The following is a 26,768-nucleotide window of genomic DNA, read 5'->3' as shown; positions in this document are numbered from 1 at the left end:
TCCCACAGTTTGGGGGGTGAGGAGTCCCCACAGTTTGGGGGTGAGAGTTCCCACAGTTTGGGGGTGAGGATTCCCACAGTTTGGGGGGTGAGGATTTCCACAGTTTGGGGCGGTGAGGATTCCCACAGTTTGGGGAGGTGAGGGGTCCCACAGTTTGGGAGGTGAGGTGTCCCACAGTTTGGGGGGTGGGGAGTCCCCACAGTTTGGGGGGTGAGGAGTCCCACAGTTTGGGGGTGAGGAGTCCCATAGATTGTGGAGTGAGGATTCCCCACAGTTCGGGGAGTGAGCAGTCTCCACAGTTTGGGGGGTGGGGAGTCCCCATAGTTTGGGGGGTGAGGAGTCCCACAGTTTGGGGGTGAGGAGTCCCATAGATTGTGGAGTGAGGATACCCCACAGTTCGGGGAGTGAGCAGTCTCCACAGTTTGGGGGGTGAGGAGTCCCCACATTTTTGCGGTGAGGAGTCCCACAGTTTGGGGGCTGAGGAGATCACAGTTTGGGGGGTGAGGATTCCCCACAGTTTGGGGGGTGAGTTGTCCCACAGTTTGTGGGGTTACGATTCCCACAGTTTGGAGGGTGAGAGGCCCCACAGTTTGGGGGGTGAGGAGTCCCACAATTTGGGGGGTGAGGAGTCCCCACAGTTTGTGGGGTGAGCAGTCCCCACTGTTTTGGGGGTGAGGAGTCCCCACAGTTTGTGGGGTGAAGAGTCCCACAGTTTGGGGGATGAGATCACAGTTTGGGGGTGAGGAGTCCAATGGTTTGGGGGGCGAGGAGCACCACAGTTTGGGGGATGAGATAACAGTTTTGGGGGGTGAGGAATCCCACAGTTTGGGGGGCGAGGAGCCCCACAGTTTAGGGGGTGAGGAGTCCCACAGTTTGGGGGGTGAGGAGCCCCACAGTTTGGGGGGTGAGGATTCCCCACAGTTTGGGGGGTGAGCAGTCCCCACTGTTTGAGAGGTGAGGAGTCCCACAGTTTGGGGAGGTGAGGAATCCCACAGATTGGGGGGTGAGGAGTCCCACAGTTTGGGGGGTGAGGAGTCCCCACAGTTTGAGAGGTGAGGAGTCCCACAGTTTGGGGGGTGAGGATTCCCCACAGTTTGTGGGGTGAGGAGTCCTCACAGTTTGGGGGGTGAGGAGTCCCGCAGTTTGGGGGGTGAGGAGTCCCCACAGTTTGGGGGTGAGGAGTCCCACAGTTTGGGGGTGAGGAGGCCCCACAGTTTGGGGGGTGAGGAGTCCCAAAATTTGAGGGGTGAGGAGTCCCCACAATTTGGGGGGTGAGGAGTCCCCACAGTTTGTGGGGGTGAGGATTCCCACAGTTTGGGGAGTGAGGAGTCCCCACAGTTTGGGGGGTGAGGAGTCCCCACAGTTTGGGGGTGAGGAGTCCCACAGTTTGGGGGCTGAGGAGATCACAGTTTAGGGGGTGAGGAGTCCCCACAGTTTGTGGAGTGAGGAGTTCCCACAGTTTGGGGGGTGAGGAGTCCCACAGTTTGGGGGGTGAGGAGTCCCACAGTTTGGGGGTGAGGAGATCACAGTTTAGGGGGTGAGGAGTCACCACAGTGTGGGGGGTGAGGAGTTCAAACAGTTTGGGGGGTGAGCAGTCCCCACAGTTTGGGGGTGAGGATTCCCACAGTTTGGGGTGGTGAGGATTCCCACAGTTTGGGGGGTGAGGAGTCCCCACAGTTTGGGGGTGAGGAGTCCCACAGTTTGGGGGTGAGGAGTTCCCACAGTTTGGGGTTGAGGATTCCCGCAGTTTGGGGGGGTGAGGATTCCCACAGTTTGGGGAGGTGAGGAGTCTGACAGTTTGGGAGGTGAGGTGTGCCACAATTTGGGGGGTGAGGAGTCCCCACAGTTTGTGGGGTGAGGAGTCCCTACTGTTTGGGGGGTGAGGAGTCCCACAGTTTGGGAGGTGAGGTGTGCCACAATTTGGGGGTGAGGAGTCCCCACAGTTTGGGGGGTGAGGAGTCCCACAGTTTGTGGGGTGAGGAGTCCCCACAGTTTGTGGGGTGAGGAGTCCCACAGTTTGGGGGTGAGGAGTTCCCACAGTTTGTGGGGTGAGGAGTCCCCACAGTTTGTGGGGTGAGGAGTCCCACAGTTTGGTGGGTGAGGAGTCCCCACACTTTGGAGGCTGCAGAGATCACAGTTTGGGGGGTGAGGAGTCACCACAGTTTGTGGGGTGTAGAGTCCCACAGTTTGGGGGATGAGATCACAGTTTGGGGGTGAGGAGTCCCCACAGTTTGGGGGGTGAGGAGTCCCCACAGTTTGGGGATGTGAGGAGTCCCACAGTTTGGGGAGGTGAGGAGTCCCACAGTTTGAGAGGTGAGGAGTCCCACAGTTTGGGGGGTGGGATCACAGTTTGGGGGGTGAGGAGTCCCACAGTTTGGGGAGGTGAGGAGTCCCACAGTTTGGGGGGTGAGGAGTCCCACAGTTTGGGGGTGAGGAGTCCCACAGTTTGAGAGGTGAGGAGTCCCACAGTTTGGGGGGTGGGATCACAGTTTGGGGAGTGAGGAGTCCAACGGTTTGGGGGTTGATGAGCCCCACAGTTTGGGGGAGAGATCACAGTTTTGGGAGGTGAGGAGTCCCACAATTTGGGGGTTAAGGATTCCCCACAGTTTGGGGGGTGAGGAGTCCCCACAGTTTGGGGAGGTGAGGAGCCCCACAGTTTGGGGAGGTGAGGAGTCCCACAGTTTGGGGGGTGAGGAGTCCCCACAGTTTGGGGGTGAGGATTCCCACAGTTTGGGGGGTGAGGAGTCCCCACAGTTTGGGGGGTGAGGAGTCCCACAGTTTGGGGGTGAGGAGTCCCCACAGTTTGGGGGGTGAGGAGTCCCCACAGTTTGGGGGGTGAGGTGTCCCACAGTTTGCAGGGGTGAGGATTCCCACAGTTTGGGGAGGTGAGGAGTCCCACAGTTTGGGAGGTGAGGTGTCCCACAGTTTGGGGGGTGGGGAGTCCCCACAGTTTGGGGGGTGAGGAGTCCCACAGTTTGGGGGTGAGGAGTCCCACAGTTTGTGGGTGAGGATTCCCCACAGTTTGGGGAGTGAGCAGTCTCCACAGTTTGAGGGGTGAGGGGTCCCCACATTTTTGCGGTGAGGAGTCCCACAGTTTGGGGACTGAGGAGATTACAGTTTGGGGAGTGAGGAGTCCCCACAGTTTGTGGGGTGAGTTGTCCCACAGTTTCTGGGGTGACGATTCCCACAGTTTGGAGGTGAGAAGTCCCCACAGTTTGGGGGGTGAGGAGTCCCACAATTTGGGGGGTGAGGAGTCCCACAATTTGGGGGATGAGATCACAGTTTGGGGGTGAGTCGTCCAATGGTTTGGGGGGCGAGGAACCCCACAGTTTGGGGGATGAGATCACAGTTTTGGGGGTTGAGGAGTCCCACAGTTTGGGGGGTGAGGAGTCCCCACAGTTTGGGGGGTGAGGAGTCCCCACTGTTTGAGAGGTGAGGAGTCCCACAGTTTGGGGAGGTGAGGAGTCCCACAGATTGGGGGGTGAGGAGTCCCACAGTTTGGGAGGTGAGGAGTCCCATAATTTGGGGGTGAGGCGTCCCCACAGTTTGAGAGGTGAGGAGTCCCATAGTTTGGGGGGTGAGGATTCCCCACAGTTTGGGGGGTGAGGAGACCTCACAGTTTGGGGGGTGAGGAGTCCCACAGTTTGGGGGTGAGGAGACCCCACAGTTTGGGGGGTGAGTCGTCCCACAGTTTGGGGGGTGAGGAGTCCCACAGTTTGGGGGGTGAGTCGTCCCACAGTTTGGGGGGTGAGGAGTCCCACAGTTTGGGGGGTGAGGAGTCCCCACAGTTTGAGGGGTGAGGAGTCCCCACAGTTTGGGGGGTGAGGATTCCCCACAGTTTGGGGGTGAGGAGTCCCCACAGTTTGGGGGTGAGGATTCCCACAGTTTGGGGGGTGAGGAGTCCCCACAGTTTGGGGGTGAGGATTCCCACAGTTTGGGGGGTGAGGAGTCCCCACAGTTTGGGGGGTGAGGAGTCCCCACAGTTTGGGGGGTGAGGAGTCCCCACAGTTTGGGGGGTGAGGAGTCCCACAGTTTGGGGGGTGAGGAGTCCCCACAGTTTGGGGGGTGAGGAGTCCCACAGTTTGGGGGGTGAGGAGTCCCCACAGTTTGGGGGGTGAGGAGTCCCACAGTTTGGGGGGTGAGGAGTCCCCACAGTTTGGGGGGTGAGGAGTCCCACAGTTTGTGGGGTGAGGAGTCCCCACAGTTTGGGGGTGAGGATTCCCACAGTTTGGGGGGTGAGGAGTCCCCACAGTTTGGGGGGAGAGGATTCCCACAGTTTGGGGGGTGAGGAGTCCCCACAGATTGTGGGGTTACGATTCCCACAGTTTGGAGGGTGAGAGGTCCCCACAGTTTGGGGGGTGAGGAGTCCCACAGTTTGGGGGGTGAGGAGTCCCCACAGTTTGAGAGGTGAGGAGTCCCACAGTTTGGGGGGTGAGGATTCCCCACAGTTTGTGGGGTGAGGAGTCCTCACAGTTTGGGGGGTGAGGAGTCCCGCAGTTTGGGGGGTGAGGAGTCCCCACAGTTTGGGGGTGAGGAGTCCCACAGTTTGGGGGTGAGGAGGCCCCACAGTTTGGGGGGTGAGGAGTCCCAAAATTTGAGGGGTGAGGAGTCCCCACAATTTGGGGGGTGAGGAGTCCCCACAGTTTGTGGGGGTGAGGATTCCCACAGTTTGGGGAGTGAGGAGTCCCCACAGTTTGGGGGGTGAGGAGTCCCCACAGTTTGGGGGTGAGGAGTCCCACAGTTTGGGGGCTGAGGAGATCACAGTTTAGGGGGTGAGGAGTCCCCACAGTTTGTGGAGTGAGGAGTTCCCACAGTTTGGGGGGTGAGGAGTCCCACAGTTTGGGGGGTGAGGAGTCCCACAGTTTGGGGGTGAGGAGATCACAGTTTAGGGGGTGAGGAGTCACCACAGTGTGGGGGGTGAGGAGTTCAAACAGTTTGGGGGGTGAGCAGTCCCCACAGTTTGGGGGGTGAGGATTCCCACAGTTTGGGGTGGTGAGGATTCCCACAGTTTGGGGGGTGAGGAGTCCCCACAGTTTGGGGGTGAGGAGTCCCACAGTTTGGGGGTGAGGAGTTCCCACAGTTTGGGGTTGAGGATTCCCGCAGTTTGGGGGGGTGAGGATTCCCACAGTTTGGGGAGGTGAGGAGTCTGACAGTTTGGGAGGTGAGGTGTGCCACAATTTGGGGGGTGAGGAGTCCCCACAGTTTGTGGGGTGAGGAGTCCCTACTGTTTGGGGGGTGAGGAGTCCCACAGTTTCGGAGGTGAGGTGTGCCACAATTTGGGGGTGAGGAGTCCCCACAGTTTGGGGGGTGAGGAGTCCCACAGTTTGGGGGGTGAGGATTCCCCACAGTTTGGGGGGTGAGGAGACCTCACAGTTTGGGGGGTGAGGAGTCCCACAGTTTGGGGGTGAGGAGACCCCACAGTTTGGGGGGTGAGTCGTCCCACAGTTTGGGGGGTGAGGAGTCCCACAGTTTGGGGGGTGAGTCGTCCCACAGTTTGAGGGGTGCGGAGTCCCACAGTTTGGGGGTGAGGCGTCCCACAGTTTGGGGGGTGAGGAGTCCCCACAGTTTGAGGGGTGAGGAGTCCCCACAGTTTGGGGGGTGAGGATTCCCCACAGTTTGGGGGTGAGGAGTCCCCACAGTTTGGGGGTGAGGATTCCCACAGTTTGGGGGGTGAGGAGTCCCCACAGTTTGGGGGTGAGGATTCCCACAGTTTGGGGGGTGAGGAGTCCCCACAGTTTGGGGGGTGAGGAGTCCCCACAGTTTGGGGGGTGAGGAGTCCCCACAGTTTGGGGGGTGAGGAGTCCCACAGTTTGGGGGGTGAGGAGTCCCCACAGTTTGGGGGGTGAGGAGTCCCACAGTTTGGGGGGTGAGGAGTCCCCACAGTTTGGGGGGTGAGGAGTCCCACAGTTTGTGGGGTGAGGAGTCCCCACAGTTTGGGGGTGAGGATTCCCACAGTTTGGGGGGTGAGGAGTCCCCACAGTTTGGGGGGAGAGGATTCCCACAGTTTGGGGGGTGAGGAGTCCCCACAGATTGTGGGGTTACGATTCCCACAGTTTGGAGGGTGAGAGGTCCCCACAGTTTGGGGGGTGAGGAGTCCCACAATTTGGGGGGTGAGGAGTCCCCACAGTTTGTGGGGTGAGCAGTCCCCACTGTTTTGGTGCTGAGGAGTACCCGCAGTTTGTGGGGTGAAGAGTCCCACAGTTTGGGGGATGAGATAACAGTTTTGGGGGGGTGAGGAGTCCCACAGTTTGGGGGGTGAGGAGCCCCACAGTTTGGGGGGTGAGGCGTCCCACAGTTTGGGGGGTGAGGAGCCCCACAGTTTGGGGGGTGAGGAATCCCACAGATTGGGGGGTGAGGAGTCCCACATTTTGGGGGTGAGGATTCCCCACAGTTTGAGAGGTGAGGAGTCCCACAGTTTGGGGGGTGAGGAGTCCCCACAGTTTGGGGGTGAGGAGTCCCACAGTTTGGGGGGTGAGGAGTCCTCACAGTTTGGGGGGTGAGGAGTCCCACAGTTTGGGGGGTGAGGAGTCCCCACAGTTTGGGGGTGAGGAGTCCCACAGTTTGGGGGTGAGGAGTCCCCACAGTTTGGGGGGTGAGGAGTCCCACAATTTAAGGTGTGAGGAGTCCCCACAATTTGGGGGGTGAGGAGTCCCCACAGTTTGTGGGGGTGAGGATTCCCACAGTTTGGGGAGTGAGGAGTCCCCACAGTTTGGGGGTGAGGAGTCCCCACTGTTTGGGGGTGAGGAGTCCCACAGTTTGGGGGCTGAGGAGATCACAGTTTAGGGGGTGAGGAGTCCCCACAGTTTGTGGAGTGAGGAGTTCCCACAGTTTGGGGGGTGAGGAGTCCCACAGTTTGGGGGGTGAGGAGTCCCACAGTTTGGGGGTGAGGAGATCACAGTTTAGGGGGTGAGGAGTCACCACAGTTTGGGGAGTGAGGAGTTCCAACAGTTTGGGTGGTGAGCAGTCCCCACAGTTTGGGGGGTGAGGATTCCCACAGTTTGGGGTGGTGAGGATTCCCACAGTTTGGGGGGTGAGGAGTCCCCACAGTTTGGGGGTGAGGAGTCCCACAGTTTGGGGGTGAGGAGTTCCCACAGTTTGGGGTTGAGGATTCCCGCAGTTTGGGGGGGTGAGGAGTCTGACAGTTTGGGAGGTGAGGTGTGCCACAATTTGGGGGGTGAGGAGTCCCCACAGTTTGTGGGGTGAGGAGTCCCCACTGTTTGGGGGGTGAGGAGTCCCACAGTTTGGGAGGTGAGGTGTGCCACAGTTTGGGGGGTGAGGAGTCCCCACAGTTTGTGGGGTGAGGAGTCCCCACTGTTTGGGTGGTGAGGAGTCCCACAGTTTGGGAGGTGAGGTGTGCCACAGTTTGGGGGGTGAGGAGTCCCCACAGTTTGGGGGGTGAGGAGTCCCCACAGTTTGGGGATGTGAGGAGTCCCACAGTTTGGGGAGGTGAGGAGTCCCACAGTTTGGGGGGTGAGGAGTCCCACAGTTTGGGGGTGAGGAGTCCCCACAGTTTGAGAGGTGAGGAGTCCCACAGTTTGGGGGGTGGGATCACAGTTTGGGGAGTGAGGAGTCCAACGGTTTGGGGGTTGATGAGCCCCACAGTTTGGGGGTGAGATCACAGTTTAGGGAGGTGAGGAGTCCCACAATTTGGGGGTTGAGGATTCCCCACAGTTTGGGGGGTGAGGAGTCCCCACAGTTTGGAGAGGTGAGGAGCCCCACAGTTTGGGGAGGTGAGGAGTCCCACAGTTTGTGGGGTGAGGTGTCCCCACAGTTTGGGGGTGAGGATTCCCACAGTTTGGGGGGTGAGGAGTCCCCACAGTTTGGGGGGTGAGGAGTCCCACAGTTTGGGGGTGAGGAGTCCCCACAGTTCGGGGGGTGAGATGTCCCACAGTTTGCGGGGGTGAGGATTCCCACAGTTTGGGGAGGTGAGGAGTCCCACAGTTTGGGAGGTGAGGTGTCCCACAGTTTGGGGGGTGGGGAGTCCCCACAGTTTGGGGGGTGAGGAGTCCCACAGTTTGGGGGTGAGGAGTCCCACAGTTTGTGGGTGAGGATTCCCCACAGTTTGGGGAGTGAGCAGTCTCCACAGTTTGAGGGGTGAGGGGTCCCCACATTTTTGCGGTGAGGAGTCCCACAGTTTGGGGACTGAGGAGATTACAGTTTGGGGAGTGAGGAGTCCCCTCAGTTTGTGGGGTGAGTTGTCCCACAGTTTCTGGGGTGACGATTCCCACAGTTTGGAGGTGAGAAGTCCCCACAGTTTGGGGGGTGAGGAGTCCCACAATTTGGGGGGTGAGGAGTCCCACAATTTGGGGGATGAGATCACAGTTTGGGGGTGAGTCGTCCAATGGTTTGGGGGGCGAGGAGCCCCACAGTTTGGGGGATGAGATCACAGTTTTGGGGGTTTGAGGAATCCCACAGTTTGGGGGTGAGGAGTCCCCACAGTTTGGGGGGTGAGGAGTCCCCACTGTTTGAGAGGTGAGGAGTCCCACAGTTTGGGGAGGTGAGGAGTCCCACAGATTGGGGGGTGAGGAGTCCCACAGTTTGGGAGGTGAGGAGTCCCATAATTTGGGGGTGAGGCGTCCCCACAGTTTGAGAGGTGAGGAGTCCCATAGTTTGGGGGGTGAGGATTCCCCACAGTTTGGGGGGTGAGGAGTCCTCACAGTTTGGGGGGTGAGGAGTCCCACAGTTTGGGGGTGAGGAGACCCCACAGTTTGGGGGGTGAGTCGTCCCACAGTTTGGGGGGTGAGGAGTCCCACAGTTTGGGGGGTGAGTCGTCCCACAGTTTGAGGGGTGCGGAGTCCCACAGTTTGGGGGTGAGGAGTCCCACAGTTTGGGGGGTGAGGAGTCCCCACAGTTTGAGGGGTGAGGAGTCCCCACAGTTTGGGGGGTGAGGAGTCCCCACAGTTTGGGGGTGAGGATTCCCACAGTTTGGGGGGGGAGGAGTCCCACAGATTGGGGGGTGAGGAGTCCCACAGTTTGTGGGGTGAGGAGTCCCCACAGTTTGGGGGTGAGGATTCCCACAGTTTGGGGGGTGAGGAGTCCCCACAGTTTGGGGGTGAGGATTCCCACAGTTTGGGGGGTGAGGAGTCCCCACAGTTTGTGGGGTGAGGAGTCCCCACAGTTTGGGGGGTGAGGAGTCCCCACAGTTTGGGGGGTGAGGAGTCCCACAATTTAAGGTGTGAGGAGTCCCCACAATTTGGGGGGTGAGGAGTCCCCACAGTTTGTGGGGGTGAGGATTCCCACAGTTTGGGGAGTGAGGAGTCCCCACAGTTTGGGGGTGAGGAGTCCCCACTGTTTGGGGGTGAGGAGTCCCACAGTTTGGGGGCTGAGGAGATCACAGTTTAGGGGGTGAGGAGTCCCCACAGTTTGTGGAGTGAGGAGTTCCCACAGTTTGGGGGGTGAGGAGTCCCACAGTTTGGGGGGTGAGGAGTCCCACAGTTTGGGGGTGAGGAGATCACAGTTTAGGGGGTGAGGAGTCACCACAGTTTGGGGAGTGAGGAGTTCCAACAGTTTGGGTGGTGAGCAGTCCCCACAGTTTGGGGGGTGAGGATTCCCACAGTTTGGGGTGGTGAGGATTCCCACAGTTTGGGGGGTGAGGAGTCCCCACAGTTTGGGGGTGAGGAGTCCCACAGTTTGGGGGTGAGGAGTTCCCACAGTTTGGGGTTGAGGATTCCCGCAGTTTGGGGGGGTGAGGAGTCTGACAGTTTGGGAGGTGAGGTGTGCCACAATTTGGGGGGTGAGGAGTCCCCACAGTTTGTGGGGTGAGGAGTCCCCACTGTTTGGGGGGTGAGGAGTCCCACAGTTTGGGAGGTGAGGTGTGCCACAGTTTGGGGGGTGAGGAGTCCCCACAGTTTGTGGGGTGAGGAGTCCCCACTGTTTGGGTGGTGAGGAGTCCCACAGTTTGGGAGGTGAGGTGTGCCACAGTTTGGGGGGTGAGGAGTCCCCACAGTTTGGGGGGTGAGGAGTCCCCACAGTTTGGGGATGTGAGGAGTCCCACAGTTTGGGGAGGTGAGGAGTCCCACAGTTTGGGGGGTGAGGAGTCCCACAGTTTGGGGGTGAGGAGTCCCCACAGTTTGAGAGGTGAGGAGTCCCACAGTTTGGGGGGTGGGATCACAGTTTGGGGAGTGAGGAGTCCAACGGTTTGGGGGTTGATGAGCCCCACAGTTTGGGGGTGAGATCACAGTTTAGGGAGGTGAGGAGTCCCACAATTTGGGGGTTGAGGATTCCCCACAGTTTGGGGGGTGAGGAGTCCCCACAGTTTGGAGAGGTGAGGAGCCCCACAGTTTGGGGAGGTGAGGAGTCCCACAGTTTGTGGGGTGAGGTGTCCCCACAGTTTGGGGGTGAGGATTCCCACAGTTTGGGGGGTGAGGAGTCCCCACAGTTTGGGGGGTGAGGAGTCCCACAGTTTGGGGGTGAGGAGTCCCCACAGTTCGGGGGGTGAGATGTCCCACAGTTTGCGGGGGTGAGGATTCCCACAGTTTGGGGAGGTGAGGAGTCCCACAGTTTGGGAGGTGAGGTGTCCCACAGTTTGGGGGGTGGGGAGTCCCCACAGTTTGGGGGGTGAGGAGTCCCACAGTTTGGGGGTGAGGAGTCCCACAGTTTGTGGGTGAGGATTCCCCACAGTTTGGGGAGTGAGCAGTCTCCACAGTTTGAGGGGTGAGGGGTCCCCACATTTTTGCGGTGAGGAGTCCCACAGTTTGGGGACTGAGGAGATTACAGTTTGGGGAGTGAGGAGTCCCCTCAGTTTGTGGGGTGAGTTGTCCCACAGTTTCTGGGGTGACGATTCCCACAGTTTGGAGGTGAGAAGTCCCCACAGTTTGGGGGGTGAGGAGTCCCACAATTTGGGGGGTGAGGAGTCCCACAATTTGGGGGATGAGATCACAGTTTGGGGGTGAGTCGTCCAATGGTTTGGGGGGCGAGGAGCCCCACAGTTTGGGGGATGAGATCACAGTTTTGGGGGGTTGAGGAGTCCCACAGTTTGGGGGGTGAGGAGTCCCCACAGTTTGGGGGGTGAGGAGTCCCCACTGTTTGAGAGGTGAGGAGTCCCACAGTTTGGGGAGGTGAGGAGTCCCACAGATTGGGGGGTGAGGAGTCCCACAGTTTGGGAGGTGAGGAGTCCCATAATTTGGGGGTGAGGCGTCCCCACAGTTTGAGAGGTGAGGAGTCCCATAGTTTGGGGGGTGAGGATTCCCCACAGTTTGGGGGGTGAGGAGTCCTCACAGTTTGGGGGGTGAGGAGTCCCACAGTTTGGGGGTGAGGAGACCCCACAGTTTGGGGGGTGAGTCGTCCCACAGTTTGGGGGGTGAGGAGTCCCACAGTTTGGGGGGTGAGTCGTCCCACAGTTTGAGGGGTGCGGAGTCCCACACTTTGGGGGTGAGGAGTCCCACAGTTTGGGGGGTGAGGAGTCCCCACAGTTTGAGGGGTGAGGAGTCCCCACAGTTTGGGGGGTGAGGAGTCCCCACAGTTTGGGGGTGAGGATTCCCACAGTTTGGGGGGGGAGGAGTCCCACAGATTGGGGGGTGAGGAGTCCCACAGTTTGTGGGGTGAGGAGTCCCCACAGTTTGGGGGTGAGGATTCCCACAGTTTGGGGGGTGAGGAGTCCCCACAGTTTGGGGGTGAGGATTCCCACAGTTTGGGGGGTGAGGAGTCCCCACAGTTTGTGGGGTGAGGAGTCCCCACAGTTTGGGGGGTGAGGAGTCCCCACAGTTTGGGGGGTGAGGAGTCCCACAGTTTGGGGGGTGAGGAGTCCCCACAGTTTGGGGGGTGAGGAGTCCCACAGTTTGGGGGGTGAGGAGTCCCCACAGTTTGGGGGGTGAGGAGTCCCACAGTTTGGGGGGTGAGGAGTCCCCACAGTTTGGGGGGTGAGGAGTCCCACAGTTTGTGGGGTGAGGAGTCCCCACAGTTTGGGGGTGAGGATTCCCACAGTTTGGGGGGTGAGGAGTCCCCACAGTTTGGGGGGAGAGGATTCCCACAGTTTGGGGGGTGAGGAGTCCCCACAGTTTGTGGGGTTACGATTCCCACAGTTTGGAGGGTGAGAGGTCCCCACAGTTTGGGGGGTGAGGAGTCCCACAATTTGGGGGGTGAGGAGTCCCCACAGTTTGTGGGGTGAGCAGTCCCCACTGTTTTGGGGGTGAGGAGTCCCCACAGTTTGGGGGGTGAGGAGCCCCACAGTTTGGGGGGTGAGGAGCCCCACAGTTTGGGGGGTGAGGAATCCCACAGATTGGGGGGTGAGGAGTCCCACATTTTGGGGGTGAGGAGTCCCCACAGTTTGAGAGTTGAGGAGTCCCACAGTTTGGGGGGTGAGGAGTCCCCACAGTTTGGGGGTGAGGAGTCCCACAGTTTGGGGGGTGAGGAGTCCCCACAGTTTGTGGGGTGAGGAGTCCTCACAGTTTGGGGGGTGAGGAGTCCCACAGTTTGGGGGGTGAGGAGTCCCCACAGTTTGGGGGTGAGGAGTCCCACAGTTTGGGGGTGAGGAGTCCCCACAGTTTGGGGGCTGAGGAGTCCCACAATTTGAGGTGTGAGGAGTCCCCACAATTTGGGGGGTGAGGAGTCCCCACAGTTTGTGGGGGTGAGGATTCCCACAGTTTGGGGAGTGAGGAGTCCCCACAGTTTGGGGGGTGAGGAGTCCCCACAGTTTGGGGGTGAGGAGTCCCACAGTTTGGGTGCTGAGGAGATCACAGTTTAGGGGGTGAGGAGTCCCCACAGTTTGTGGAGTGAGGAGTTCCCACAGTTTGGGGGGTGAGGAGTCCCACAGTTTGGGGGGTGAGGAGTCCCACAGTTTGGGGGTGAGGAGATCACAGTTTAGGGGGTGAGGAGTCACCACAGTTTGGGGAGTGAGGAGTTCCAACAGTTTGGGTGGTGAGCAGTCCCCACAGTTTGGGGGGTGAGGATTCCCACAGTTTGGGGTGGTGAGGATTCCCACAGTTTGGGGGGTGAGGAGTCCCCACAGTTTGGGGGTGAGGAGTCCCACAGTTTGGGGGTGAGGAGTTCCCACAGTTTGGGGTTGAGGATTCCCGCAGTTTGGGGGGGTGAGGAGTCTGATAGTTTGGGAGGTGAGGTGTGCCACAATTTGGGGGGTGAGGAGTCCCCACAGTTTGTGGGGTGAGGAGTCCCCACTGTTTGGGGGGTGAGGAGTCCCACAGTTTGGGAGGTGAGGTGTGCCACAGTTTGGGGGGTGAGGAGTCCCCACAGTTTGTGGGGTGAGGAGTCCCCACTGTTTGGGTGGTGAGGAGTCCCACAGTTTGGGAGGTGAGGTGTGCCACAGTTTGGGGGGTGAGGAGTCCCCACAGTTTGGGGGGTGAGGAGTCCCCACAGTTTGGGGATGTGAGGAGTCCCACAGTTTGGGGAGGTGAGGAGTCCCACAGTTTGGGGGGTGAGGAGTCCCACAGTTTGGGGGTGAGGATTCCCCACAGTTTGAGAGGTGAGGAGTCCCACAGTTTGGGGGGTGGGATCACAGTTTGGGGAGTGAGGAGTCCAACGGTTTGGGGGTTGATGAGCCCCACAGTTTGGGGGTGAGATCACAGTTTAGGGAGGTGAGGAGTCCCACAATTTGGGGGTTGAGGATTCCCCACAGTTTGGGGGGTGAGGAGTCCCCACAGTTTGGAGAGGTGAGGAGCCCCACAGTTTGGGGAGGTGAGGAGTCCCACCTATTGGGGGGTGAGGAGTCCCCACAGTTTGGGGGTGAGGATTCCCACAGTTTGGGGGGTGAGGAGTCCCCACAGTTTGGGGGGTGAGGAGTCCCACAGTTTGGGGGTGAGGAGTCCCCACAGTTCGGGGGGTGAGATGTCCCACAGTTTGCGGGGGTGAGGATTCCCACAGTTTGGGGAGGTGAGGAGTCCCACAGTTTGGGAGGTGAGGTGTCCCACAGTTTGGGGGGTGGGGAGTCCCCACAGTTTGGGGGGTGAGGAGTCCCACAGTTTGGGGGTGAGGAGTCCCACAGTTTGTGGGTGAGGATTCCCCACAGTTTGGGGAGTGAGCAGTCTCCACAGTTTGAGGGGTGAGGGGTCCCCACATTTTTGCGGTGAGGAGTCCCACAGTTTGGGGACTGAGGAGATTACAGTTTGGGGAGTGAGGAGTCCCCACAGTTTGTGGGGTGAGTTGTCCCACAGTTTCTGGGGTGACGATTCCCACAGTTTGGAGGTGAGAAGTCCCCACAGTTTGGGGGGTGAGGAGTCCCACAATTTGGGGGGTGAGGAGTCCCACAATTTGGGGGATGAGATCACAGTTTTGGGGGGGTGAGGAGTCCCACAGTTTGGGGGGTGAGGAGCCCCACAGTTTGGGGGGTGAGGAATCCCACAGATTGGGGGGTGAGGAGTCCCACATTTTGGGGGTGAGGAGTCCCCACAGTTTGAGAGTTGAGGAGTCCCACAGTTTGGGGGGTGAGGAGTCCCCACAGTTTGGGGGTGAGGAGTCCCACAGTTTGGGAGGTGAGGAGTCCCCACAGTTTCTGGGGTGAGGAGTCCCCACAGTTTGGGGGTGAGGAGTCCCACAGTTTGGGGGGTGAGGAGTCCCCACAGTTTCTGGGGTGAGGAGTCCCCACAGTTTGGGGGTGAGGAGTCCCACAGTTTGGGGGGTGAGGAGTCCCCACAGTTTGGGGGTGAGGAGTCCCACAGTTTGGGGGTGAGGAGTCCCCACAGTTTGGGGGCTGAGGAGTCCCACAATTTGAGGTGTGAGGAGTCCCCACAATTTGAGGTGTGAGGAGTCCCCACAATTTGGGGGGTGAGGAGTCCCCACAGTTTGTGGAGTGAGGAGTTCCCACAGTTTGGGGGGTGAGGAGTCCCACAGTTTGGGGGGTGAGGAGTCCCACAGTTTGGGGGTGAGGAGATCACAGTTTAGGGGGTGAGGAGTCACCACAGTTTGGGGAGTGAGGAGTTCCAACAGTTTGGGTGGTGAGCAGTCCCCACAGTTTGGGGGGTGAGGATTCCCACAGTTTGGGGTGGTGAGGATTCCCACAGTTTGGGGGGTGAGGAGTCCCCACAGTTTGGGGGTGAGGATTCCCACAGTTTGGGGGTGAGGAGTTCCCACAGTTTGGGGTTGAGGATTCCCGCAGTTTGGGGGGGTGAGGAGTCTGATAGTTTGGGAGGTGAGGTGTGCCACAATTTGGGGGGTGAGGAGTCCCCACAGTTTGTGGGGTGAGGAGTCCCCACTGTTTGGGGGGTGAGGAGTCCCACAGTTTGGGAGGTGAGGTGTGCCACAGTTTGGGGGGTGAGGAGTCCCCACAGTTTGTGGGGTGAGGAGTCCCCACTGTTTGGGTGGTGAGGAGTCCCACAGTTTGGGAGGTGAGGTGTGCCACAGTTTGGGGGGTGAGGAGTCCCCACAGTTTGGGGGGTGAGGAGTCCCCACAGTTTGGGGATGTGAGGAGTCCCACAGTTTGGGGAGGTGAGGAGTCCCACAGTTTGGGGGGTGAGGAGTCCCACAGTTTGGGGGTGAGGATTCCCCACAGTTTGAGAGGTGAGGAGTCCCACAGTTTGGGGGGTGGGATCACAGTTTGGGGAGTGAGGAGTCCAACGGTTTGGGGGTTGATGAGCCCCACAGTTTGGGGGTGAGATCACAGTTTAGGGAGGTGAGGAGTCCCACAATTTGGGGGTTGAGGATTCCCCACAGTTTGGGGGGTGAGGAGTCCCCACAGTTTGGAGAGGTGAGGAGCCCCACAGTTTGGGGAGGTGAGGAGTCCCACAGTTTGGGGGGTGAGGAGTCCCCACAGTTTGGGGGTGAGGATTCCCACAGTTTGGGGGGTGAGGAGTCCCCACAGTTTGGGGGGTGAGGAGTCCCACAGTTTGGGGGTGAGGAGTCCCCACAGTTCGGGGGGTGAGATGTCCCACAGTTTGCGGGGGTGAGGATTCCCACAGTTTGGGGAGGTGAGGAGTCCCACAGTTTGGGAGGTGAGGTGTCCCACAGTTTGGGGGGTGGGGAGTCCCCACAGTTTGGGGGGTGAGGAGTCCCACAGTTTGGGGGTGAGGAGTCCCACAGTTTGTGGGTGAGGATTCCCCACAGTTTGGGGAGTGAGCAGTCTCCACAGTTTGAGGGGTGAGGGGTCCCCACATTTTTGCGGTGAGGAGTCCCACAGTTTGGGGACTGAGGAGATTACAGTTTGGGGAGTGAGGAGTCCCCACAGTTTGTGGGGTGAGTTGTCCCACAGTTTCTGGGGTGACGATTCCCACAGTTTGGAGGTGAGAAGTCCCCACAGTTTGGGGGGTGAGGAGTCCCACAATTTGGGGGGTGAGGAGTCCCACAATTTGGGGGATGAGATCACAGTTTGGGGGCGAGTCGTCCAATGGTTTGGGGGGCGAGGAGCCCCACAGTTTGGGGGATGAGATCACAGTTTTGGGGGGTTGAGGAGTCCCACAGTTTGGGGGGTGAGGAGTCCCCACAGTTTGGGGGGTGAGGAGTCCCCACTGTTTGAGAGGTGAGGAGTCCCACAGTTTGGGGAGGTGAGGAGTCCCACAGATTGGGGGGTGAGGAGTCCCACATTTTGGGGGTGAGGAGTCCCCACAGTTTGAGAGTTGAGGAGTCCCACAGTTTGGGGGGTGAGGAGTCCCCACAGTTTGGGGGTGAGGAGTCCCACAGTTTGGGGGGTGAGGAGTCCCCACAGTTTGTGGGGTGAGGAGTCCTCACAGTTTGGGGGGTGAGGAGTCCCACAGTTTGGGGGGTGAGGAGTCCCCACAGTTTGGGGGTGAGGAGTCCCACAGTTTGGGGGTGAGGAGTCCCCACAGTTTGGGGGCTGAGGAGTCCCACAATTTGAGGTGTGAGGAGTCCCCACAATTTGGGGGGTGAGGAGTCCCCACAGTTTGTGGGGGTGAGGATTCCCACAGTTTGGGGAGTGAGGAGTCCCCACAGTTTGGGGGTGAGGAGTCCCCACAGTTTGGGGGTGAGGAGTCCCACAGTTTGGGTGCTGAGGAGATCACAGTTTAGGGGGTGAGGAGTCCCCACAGTTTGTGGAGTGAGGAGTTCCCACAGTTTGGGGGGTGAGGAGTCCCACAGTTTGGGGGGTGAGGAGTCCCACAGTTTGGGGGTGAGGAGATCACAGTTTAGGGGGTGAGGAGTCACCACAGTTTGGGGAGTGAGGAGTTCCAACAGTTTGGGTGGTGAGCAGTCCCCACAGTTTGGGGGGTGAGGATTCCCACAGTTTGGGGTGGTGAGGCTTCCCACAGTTTGGGGGGTGAGGAGTCCCCACAGTTTGGGGGTGAGGAGTCCCACAGTTTGGGGGTGAGGAGTTCCCACAGTTTGGGGTTGAGGATTCCCGCAGTTTGGGGGGGTGAGGAGTCTGATAGTTTGGGAGGTGAGGTGTGCCACAATTTGGGGGGTGAGGAGTCCCCACAGTTTGTGGGGTGAGGAGTCCCCACTGTTTGGGGGGTGAGGAGTCCCACAGTTTGGGAGGTGAGGTGTGCCACAGTTTGGGGGGTGAGGAGTCCCCACAGTTTGTGGGGTGAGGAGTCCCCACTGTTTGGGTGGTGAGGAGTCCCACAGTTTGGGAGGTGAGGTGTGCCACAGTTTGGGGGGTGAGGAGTCCCCACAGTTTGGGGGGTGAGGAGTCCCCACAGTTTGGGGATGTGAGGAGTCCCACAGTTTGGGGAGGTGAGGAGTCCCACAGTTTGGGGGGTGAGGAGTCCCACAGTTTGGGGGTGAGGAGTCCCCACAGTTTGAGAGGTGAGGAGTCCCACAGTTTGGGGGGTGGGATCACAGTTTGGGGAGTGAGGAGTCCAACGGTTTGGGGGTTGATGAGCCCCACAGTTTGGGGGTGAGATCACAGTTTAGGGAGGTGAGGAGTCCCACAATTTGGGGGTTGAGGATTCCCCACTGTTTGGGGGGTGAGGAGTCCCCACAGTTTGGAGAGGTGAGGAGCCCCACAGTTTGGGGAGGTGAGGAGTCCCACAGTTTGGGGGGTGAGGAGTCCCCACAGTTTGGGGGTGAGGATTCCCACAGTTTGGGGGGTGAGGAGTCCCCACAGTTTGGGGGGTGAGGAGTCCCACAGTTTGGGGGTGAGGAGTCCCCACAGTTCGGGGGGTGAGATGTCCCACAGTTTGCGGGGGTGAGGATTCCCACAGTTTGGGGAGGTGAGGAGTCCCACAGTTTGGGAGGTGAGGTGTCCCACAGTTTGGGGGGTGGGGAGTCCCCACAGTTTGGGGGGTGAGGAGTCCCACAGTTTGGGGGTGAGGAGTCCCACAGTTTGTGGGTGAGGATTCCCCACAGTTTGGGGAGTGAGCAGTCTCCACAGTTTGAGGGGTGAGGGGTCCCCACATTTTTGCGGTGAGGAGTCCCACAGTTTGGGGACTGAGGAGATTACAATTTGGGGAGTGAGGAGTCCCCACAGTTTGTGGGGTGAGTTGTCCCACAGTTTCTGGGGTGACGATTCCCACAGTTTGGAGGTGAGAAGTCCCCACAGTTTGGGGGGTGAGGAGTCCCACAATTTGGGGGGTGAGGAGTCCCACAATTTGGGGGATGAGATCACAGTTTGGGGGTGAGTCGTCCAATGGTTTGGGGGGCGAGGAGCCCCACAGTTTGGGGGATGAGATCACAGTTTTGGGGGGTTGAGGAGTCCCACAGTTTGGGGGGTGAGGAGTCCCCACAGTTTGGGGGGTGAGGAGTCCCCACTGTTTGAGAGGTGAGGAGTCCCACAGTTTGGGGAGGTGAGGAGTCCCACAGATTGGGGGGTGAGGAGTCCCACAGTCTGGGAGGTGAGGAGTCCCATAATTTGGGGGTGAGGCGTCCCCACAGTTTGAGAGGTGAGGAGTCCCATAGTTTGGGGGGTGAGGATTCCCCACAGTTTGGGGGGTGAGGAGTCCTCACAGTTTGGGGGGTGAGTCGTCCCGCAGTTTGGGGGGTGAGGAGTCCCCACAGTTTGGGGGGTGAGGAGTCCCCACAGTTTGAGGGGTGAGGAGTCCCCACAGTTTGGGGGGTGAGGATTCCCCACAGTTTGGGGGTGAGGAGTCCCATAGTTTGGGGGGTGAGGAGTCCCCACAGTTTGGGGGTGAGGATTCCCACAGTTTGGGGGGTGAGGAGTCCCACAGTTTGGGGGGTGAGGATTCCCACAGTTTGTGGGGTGAGGAGTCCCCACAGTTTGGGGGTGAGGATTCCCACAGTTTGGGGGGTGAGGAGTCCCCACAGTTTGGGGGTGAGGATTCCCACAGTTTGGGGGGTGAGGAGTCCCCACAGTTTGGGGGGTGAGGAGTCCCCACAGTTTGGGAGGTGAGGAGTCCCCACAGTTTGGGGGGTGAGGAGTCCCACAGTTTGGGGGGTGAGGAGTCCCCACAGTTTGGGGGTGAGGAGTCCCACAGTTTGGGGGGTGAGGAGTCCCCACAGTTTGGGGGGTGAGGAGTCCCACAGTTTGGGGGGTGAGGAGTCCCCACAGTTTGGGGGGTGAGGAGTCCCACAGTTTGTGGGGTGAGGAGTCCCCACAGTTTGGGGGTGAGGATTCCCACAGTTTGGGGGGTGAGGAGTCCCCACAGTTTGGGGGGAGAGGATTCCCACAGTTTGGGGGGTGAGGAGTCCCCACAGTTTGTGGGGTTACGATTCCCACAGTTTGGAGGGTGAGAGGTCCCCACAGTTTGGGGGGTGAGGAGTCCCACAGTTTGGGGGGTGAGGAGCCCCACAGTTTGGGGGGTGAGGAGTCCCACAGTTTGGGGGGTGAGGAGCCCCACAGTTTGGGGGGTGAGGAATCCCACAGATTGGGGGGTGAGGAGTCCCACATTTTGGGGGTGAGGAGTCCCCACAGTTTGAGAGGTGAGGAGTCCCACAGTTTGGGGGGTGAGGATTCCCCACAGTTTGGGGGTGAGGAGTCCCACAGTTTGGGGGGTGAGGAGTCCCCACAGTTTGTGGGGTGAGGAGTCCTCACAGTTTGGGGGGTGAGGAGTCCCACAGTTTGGGGGGTGAGGAGTCCCCACAGTTTGGGGGTGAGGAGTCCCACAGTTTGGGGGTGAGGAGTCCCACAGTTTGGGAGGTGAGGAGTCCCCACAGTTTGGGGGCTGAGGAGTCTCACAATTTGAGGTGTGAGGAGTCCCCACAATTTGGGGGGTGAGGAGTCCCCACAGTTTGTGGGGGTGAGGATTCCCACAGTTTGGGGAGTAAGGAGTCCCCACAGTTTGGGGGGTGAGGAGTCCCCACAGGTTGGGGGTGAGGAGTCCCACAATTTGGGGGCTGAGGAGATCACAGTTTAGGGGGTGAGGAGTCCCCACAGTTTGTGGAGTGAGGAGTTCCCAAAGTTTGGGGGGTGAGGAGTCCCACAGCTTGGGGGGTGAGGAGTCCCACAGTTTGGGGGTGAGGAGATCACAGTTTAGGGGGTGAGGAGTCACCACAGTTTGGGGAGTGAGGAGTTCCAACAGTTTGGGTGGTGAGCAGTCCCCACAGTTTGGGGGGTGAGGATTCCCACAGTTTGGGGTGGTGAGGATTCCCACAGTTTGGGGGGTGAGGAGTCCCCACAGTTTGGGGGTGAGGAGTCCCACAGTTTGGGGGGTGAGGAGTCCCCACAGTTTGGGAGGTGAGGAGTCCCCACAGTTTGGGGGTGAGGAGTCCCACAGTTTGGGGGGTGAGGAGTCCCCACAGTTTGGGGGTGAGGAGTCCCACAATTTGGGGGGTGAGGAGTCCCCACAGTTTGGGGGGTGAGGAGTCCCACAGTTTGGGGGGTGAGGAGTCCCCACAGTTTGGGGGGTGAGGAGTCCCACAGTTTGTGGGGTGAGGAGTCCCCACAGTTTGGGGGTGAGGATTCCCACAGTTTGGGGGGTGAGGAGTCCCCACAGTTTGGGGGGAGAGGATTCCCACAGTTTGGGGGGTGAGGAGTCCCCACAGTTTGTGGGGTTACGATTCCCACAGTTTGGAGGTGAGAGGTCCCCACAGTTTGGGGGGTGAAGAGTCCCACAGTTTGGGGGATGAGATAACAGTTTTGGGGGGGTGAGGAGTCCCACAGTTTGGGGGGTGAGGAGCCCCACAGTTTGGGGGGTGAGGAGTCCCACAGTTTGTGGGGTGAGGAGCCCCACAGTTTGGGGGGTGAGGAATCCCACAGATTGGGGGGTGAGGAGTCCCACATTTTGGGGGTGAGGAGTCCCCACAGTTTGAGAGGTGAGGAGTCCCACAGTTTGGGGGGTGAGGATTCCCCACAGTTTGGGGGTGAGGAGTCCCACAGTTTGGGGGGTGAGGAGTCCCCACAGTTTGTGGGGTGAGGAGTCCTCACAGTTTGGGGGGTGAGGAGTCCCACAGTTTGGGGGGTGAGGAGTCCCACAGTTTGGGGGTGAGGAGTCCCCACAGTTTGGGGGGTGAGAGGTCCCCACAGTTTGGGGGTGAGGAGTCCCACAGTTTGGGGGTGAGGAGTCCCCACAGTTTGGGGGCTGAGGAGTCTCACAATTTGAGGTGTGAGGAGTCCCCACAATTTGGGGGGTGAGGAGTCCCCACAGTTTGTGGGGGTGAGGATTCCCACAGTTTGGGGAGTGAGGAGTCCCCACAGTTTGGGGGGTGAGGAGTCCCCACAGGTTGGGGGTGAGGAGTCCCACAATTTGGGGGCTGAGGAGATCACAGTTTAGGGGGTGAGGAGTCCCCACAGTTTGTGGAGTGAGGAGTTCCCACAGTTTGGGGGGTGAGGAGTCCCACAGCTTGGGGGGTGAGGAGTCCCACAGTTTGGGGGTGAGGAGATCACAGTTTAGGGGGTGAGGAGTCACCACAGTTTGGGGAGTGAGGAGTTCCAACAGTTTGGGTGGTGAGCAGTCCCCACAGTTTGGGGGGTGAGGATTCCCACAGTTTGGGGTGGTGAGGATTCCCACAGTTTGGGGGGTGAGGAGTCCCCACAGTTTGGGGGTGAGGAGTCCCACAGTTTGGGGGTGAGGAGTTCCCACAGTTTGGGGTTGAGGATTCCTGCAGTTTGGGGGGGTGAGGAGTCTGACAGTTTGGGAGGTGAGGTGTGCCACAATTTGGGGGGTGAGGAGTCCCCACAGTTTGTGGGGTGAGGAGTCCCCACTGTTTGGGGGGTGAGGAGTCCCACAGTTTGGGAGGTGAGGTGTGCCACAGTTTGGGGGGTGAGGAGTCCCCACAGTTTGTGGGGTGAGGAGTCCCCACTGTTTGGGTGGTGAGGAGTCCCACAGTTTGGGAGGTGAGGTGTGCCACAGTTTGGGGGGTGAGGAGTCCCCACAGTTTGGGGGGTGAGGAGTCCCCACAGTTTGGGGATGTGAGGAGTCCCACAGTTTGGGGAGCTGAGGAGTCCCACAGTTTGGGGGGTGAGGAGTCCCACAGTTTGGGGGTGAGGTGTCCCCACAGTTTGAGAGGTGAGGAGTCCCACAGTTTGGGGGGTGGGATCACAGTTTGGGGAGTGAGGAGTCCAACGGTTTGGGGGTTGATGAGCCCCACAGTTTGGGGGTGAGATCACAGTTTAGGGAGGTGAGGAGTCCCACAATTTGGGGGTTGAGGAATCCCCACAGTTTGGGGGGTGAGGAGTCCCCACAGTTTGGAGAGGTGAGGAGCCCCACAGTTTAGGGAGTTGAGGAGTCCCACAGTTTGGGGGGTGAGGAGTCCCCACAGTTTGGGGGTGAGGATTCCCACAGTTTGGGGGGTGAGGAGTCCCCACAGTTTCGGGGGTGAGGAGTCCCACAGTTTGGGGGTGAGGAGTCCCCACAGTTTGGGGGGTGAGATGTCCCACAGTTTGGGGGGTGAGGAGTCCCCACAGTTTGGGGGGTGAGGAGTCCCACAGTTTGGGGGTGAGGAGTCCCCACAGTTTGGGGGGTGAGGTGTCCCACAGTTTGCGGGGGTGAGGATTCCCACAGTTTGGGGAGGTGAGGAGTCCCCACAGTTTGGGAGGTGAGGTGTCCCACAGTTTGGGGGGTGGGGAGTCCCCACAGTTTGGGGGGTGAGGAGTCCCACAGTTTGTGGGGTGAGGAGTCCCCACTGTTTGGGGGGTGAGGAGTCCCACAGTTTGGGGGTGAGGAGTCCCCACAGTTTGGGGGGTGAGGAGTCCCCACAGTTTGGGGGGTGAGGAGTCCCACAGTTTGGGGGTGAGGAGTCCCCACAGTTTGGGGGGGTGAGGATTCCCCACAGTTTGTGGGGTGAGGAGTCCTCACAGTTTGGGGGGTGAGGAGTCCCACAGTTTGGGGGGTGAGGAGTCCCCACAGTTTGGGGGTGAGGAGTCCCACAGTTTGGGGGGTGAGGAGTCCCCACAGTTTGGGGGGTGAGGAGTCCCACAATTTGAGGGCTGAGGAGTCCCCACAGTTTGGGGGTGAGGAGTCCCCACAGTTTGTGGGGGTGAGGAGTCCCACAGTTTGGGGGGTGAGGAGTCCCCACAGTTTGGGGGGTGAGGAGTCCCCACAGTTTGGGGGTGAGGAGTCCCACAGTTTGGGGGCTGAGGAGATCACAGTTTAGGGGGTGAGGAGTCCCACAGTTTGGGGGGCGAGGAGTCGCCGCAGTTTGTGGAGTGAGGAGTTCCCACAGTTTGGGGGTGAGGAGTCCCACAGTTTGGGGGGTGAGGAGTCCCACAGTTTGGGGGTGAGGAGTCCCCACAGTTTGGGGGTGAGCAGATCCCATAGTTTGGGGGTGAGGAGTCCCCACAGTTTGGGGGTGAGGAGTCCCCACAGTTTGGGGGGTGAGGAGACCCCACAGTTTGGGGGTGAGGATTCCCACAGTTTGGGGGGTGAGGAGTCCCCTCAGTTTGGGGGGTGAGGAGTCCCCACAGTTTGGGGGTGAGGAGATCCCACAGTTTGGGGGTGAGGATTCCCACAGTTTGGGGGGTGAGGAGACCCCACAGTTTGGGGGGGTGAGAAGTCCCACAGTTTGGGGGGGTGAGGGTTCCCACAGTTTGGGGAGGAGAGGAGTCCCACAGTTGGGGAGGTGAGGAGTCCCACAGTTTGGGAGGTGAGGTGTGCCACAATTTGGGGGGTGAGAAGTCCCCACAGTTTGTGGGGTGAGGAGTCCCCACTGTTTGGGTGGTGAGGAGTCCCACAGTTTGAAGGTGAGGAGTCCCACAGTTTGGGGGATGAGATCACAGTTTTGGGGGGGGGTGAGGATTCCCACAGTTTGGGGGGTGAGGAGTCCCCACAGTTTGGGTGGGTGAGGAGACCCCACAGTTTGGGGGGTGAGGAGTCCCCACAGTTTGGGGGTGAGGATTCCCACAGTTTGGGGGGTGAGGAGTCCCCACAGTTTGGGGGTGAGGATTCCCACAGTTTGTGGGGTGAGGAGTCCCCACAGTTTGGGGGTGAGGATTCCCACAGTTTTGGGGGGTGAGGAGTCCCCACAGTTTGGGGGGTGAGGAGTCCCCACAGTTTGGTGGGTGAGGAGTCCCCACAGTTTGGGGGGTGACGAGTCCCCACAGTTTGGTGGGTGAGGAGTCCCACAGTTTGTGGGGTGCGGAGTCCACACAGTTTGGGGGGTGAGGATTCCCACAGTTTGGGGAGGTGAGGAGTCCCACAGTTTGGGAGGTGAGGTGTCCCACAGTTTGGGGGGTGGGGAGTCCCCACAGTTTGGGGGTGAGGAGTCCCACAGTTTGGGGGTGAGGAGTCCCACAGTTTGTGGAGTGAGGAGTCCCACAGTTTGGGGGGTGAGGAGTCCCCACAGTTTGGCGGGTGAGGAGCCCCACAATTTGGGGGTGAGGTGACCCACATTTTTGCGGTGAGGTGTCCCACAGTTTGTGGGCTGAGGAGATCACAGTTTGGGGGGTGAGGAGTCCCCACAGCTTGTGGGGTGACGAGTCCCACAGTTTGGGGGTGCAGATTCCCCACAGTTTGGAGGGTGAGGAGTCCCCACAGTTTGGGGGTAAGGATTCCCACAGTTTGGGGGGTGAGGAGTCCCCACAGTTTGGGGTGTGAGGAGTCCCCACAGTTTGGGGGGTGAGGAGTCCCACAGATTGGGGGGTGAGGAGTCCCACAGTTTGGGGGTGAGGATTCCCACAGTTTGGGGGGTGAGGAGTCCCCACAGTTTGGGGGGTGAGGAGTCCCCACAGTTTGGGGGGTGAGGAGTCCCCACAGTTTGGGGGGTGAGGAGTCCCACAGATTGGGGGGTGAGGAGTCCCACAGTTTGGGGGTGAGGATTCCCACAGTTTGGGGGTGAGGAGTCCCACAGTTTGGGGGTGAGGATTCCCACAGTTTGGGGGTGAGGATTCCCACAGTTTGGGGCGGTGAGGATTCAACAGTTTGGGGAGGTGAGGAGTCCCACAGTTTGGGAGGTGAGGTGTCCCACAGTTTGGGGGGTGGGGAGTCCCCACAGTTTGGGGGGTGAGGAGTCCCGCAGTTTGGGGGTGAGGAGTCCCATAGTTTGTGGAGTGAGGATTCCCCACAGTTCGGGGAGTGAGCAGTCTCCACAGTTTGGGGGGTGAGGTGTACCCACATTTTTGCGATGAGGAGTCCCACAGTTTGGGGGCTGAGGAGATCACAGTTTGGGGGGTGAGGAGCCCCACAGTTTGTGGGGTGAGTTGTCCCACAGTTTGCGGGGTTACGATTCCCACAGTTTGGGGGGTGAGGAGTCCCACAATTTGGGGGGTGAGGAGTCCCCACAGTTTGTGGGGTGAGCAGTCCCCACTGTTTTGGGGGTGAGGAGTCCCCACAGTTTGTGGGGTGAAGAGTCCCACAGTTTGGGGGATGAGATCACAGTTTGGGGGTGAGGAGTCCAATGGTTTGGGGGGCGAGGAGCCCCACAGTTTGGGGGATGAGATAGCAGTTTTGTGGGAGTGAGGAGTCCCACAGTTTGGGGGGTGAGGAGTCCCCACAGTTTGGTGGGTGAGGAGTCCCCACTGTTTGAGAGGTGAGGAGTCCCACAGTTTGGGGAGGTGAGGAATCCCACAGATTGGGGGGTGAGGAGTCCCACAGTTTGGGGGTGAGGAGTCCCCACAGTTTGGGGGTGAGGAGTCCCCACAGTTTGAGAGGTGAGGAGTCCCACAGTTTGGGGGGTGAGGATTCCCCACAGTTTGTGGGGTGAGGAGTCCTCACAGTTTGGGGGGTGAGGAGTCCCACAGTTTGGGGGGTGAGGAGTCCCCACAGCTTGGGGGTGCGGAGTCCCACAGTTTGGGGGTGAGGAGTCCCCACAGTTTGGGGGGTGAGGAGTCCCCACAGTTTGGGGGTGAGGAGATCACAATTTAGGGTGAGAGGAGTCACCACAGTTTGGGGGGTGAGGAGTCCCCACAGTTTGGGGGTGAGGAGATCACAATTTAGGGTGTGAGGAGTCACCACAGTTTGGGGGGTGAGGAGTCCCACAGTTTGGGGGTGAGGAGATCACAATTTAGGGTGTGAGGAGTCACCACAGTTTGGGGGGTGAGGAGTCCCCACAGTTTGGGGGGTGAGGAGTCCCACAGTTTGGGGGGTGAGGAGTCCCACAGTTTGGGGGGTGAGGAGTCCCACAGTTTGGGGGGTGAGGAGTCCCCACAGTTTGGGGGGTGAGGAGTCCCCACAGTTTGGGGGGTGAGGAGTCCCACAGTTTGGGGGGTGATGAGTCCCACAGTTTGGGGGGTGAGGAGTCCCACAGTTTGGGGGTGAGGAGTCCCATAGTTTGTGGAGTGAGGATTCCCCACAGTTCGGGGAGTGAGCAGTCTCCACAGTTTGGGGGGTGAGGAGTCCCCACATTTTTGCGGTGAGGAGTCCCACAGTTTGGGGGCTGAGGAGATCACAGTTTGGGGGGTGAGGAGTCCCCACAGTTTGGGGGGTGAGTTGTCCCACAGTTTGTTGGGTTACGATTCCCACAGTTTGGAGGGGGAGAGGTCCCCACAGTTTGGGGTGTGAGGAGTCCCACAATTTGGGGGGTGAGGAGTCCCCACAGTTTGAGAGGTGAGGAGTCCCACAGTCTGGGGGTGAGGAGTCCCACAGTTTGGGGAGGTGAGG

General features: G+C 59.6%; 1 pseudogene; it reads right to left on the bottom strand.

Moving 5' to 3' along the window:
* The window catches only part of LOC147091596 (uncharacterized), a 92,896-nt pseudogene that overhangs the window by 47,678 nt on the left and 18,450 nt on the right, over positions 1-26,768 (bottom strand).

The sequence above is a fragment of the Somniosus microcephalus genome, unplaced genomic scaffold, assembly GCF_052327205.1.
Source record: "Somniosus microcephalus isolate GS21.2 unplaced genomic scaffold, FLI_Smic_1.0 unresolved_chr3, whole genome shotgun sequence".
In the NCBI taxonomy this organism is placed as follows: Eukaryota; Metazoa; Chordata; class Chondrichthyes; order Squaliformes; family Somniosidae; genus Somniosus; species Somniosus microcephalus.
The sequence above is the reverse complement of the archived record's forward strand: the minus strand, read 5'-3'. Positions and strand labels throughout refer to the sequence as shown.